This window comes from Pteropus medius, unplaced genomic scaffold (genome assembly GCF_902729225.1).
Source record: "Pteropus medius unplaced genomic scaffold, Ma_sr-lr_union100, whole genome shotgun sequence".
In the NCBI taxonomy this organism is placed as follows: Eukaryota; Metazoa; Chordata; class Mammalia; order Chiroptera; family Pteropodidae; genus Pteropus; species Pteropus medius.
The window spans coordinates 26,471,592-26,472,521 of NW_024354875.1; positions in this window are offsets into that span (position 1 = coordinate 26,471,592).

The following is a 930-nucleotide window of genomic DNA, read 5'->3' on the forward strand; positions in this document are numbered from 1 at the left end:
TGTGTAACTATATAACATGGTTCTATTATACTACATAACAAGGATATTCCAACCATCTTTAAGGTTTTGGACATACCCTGGTTTCCATGAAATAATTTCCTCATTTTATTTCAGGTTAGATGATTGAGGAGGAGGGAGGATAAGGTATGGGAAAGGTAGTGAATCTTTTGGTACAAAATTTGGTACTGGTACAAAAATATCCTATGATGACATACCCAATTACATAATTCAAAAATATCTGGTACAAAAATATCCTATGATGACATACCCAATTACATAAATTTTTTGTGTGGCTTCCACAATGCAAATCATTGTAAAGTATAAATGATTTAAAAATACATAATAATGTTGAAGCTGCAAGCCACCCAATAATTACCTTAAGTAGTTAATGCAGCTGGGTGATTAAAATGTTTTTAAAGAGATGTCACCACTTAATCTAATTCCCTACAAAGTCACACCTTTACAATATTGGGAATATACTGTCTCCTGCTTGACTCTCAAGCTGTTTCTAAAAGGAGAAGCCCAGCAAATCAAAACAAATGTTGGAATGGATTAGGTAACTCTAATGGCTCATTTAGGATCACAAATGACAAACTAATTGATTATGAGACATTTCTTCTGCTCATTCAACTCTTGCTCCAGCTATTTTGGGCTTCTACAGACCTATGAAACTCATGGCCTCCTGAAGCCTTTGTTCTTGCTCTTTCTTCTGTCTAATATGCTCTCCCCCCATATATCCTCATGTCTCATTCAGACCTCTCAAATTCTACCTCCTGATGATCTCTCTCTCTCCTCTATTTCTCCCATTACTCCATTCTCTTACCAAGTTCTATTTTTTCTGGATAACACTTATCATTCTCTTAATCTATCATATCCCTCTAGCTATATACTGGAATATAAGTTGTATGAGAATTGGAACTTTGTCTCTCC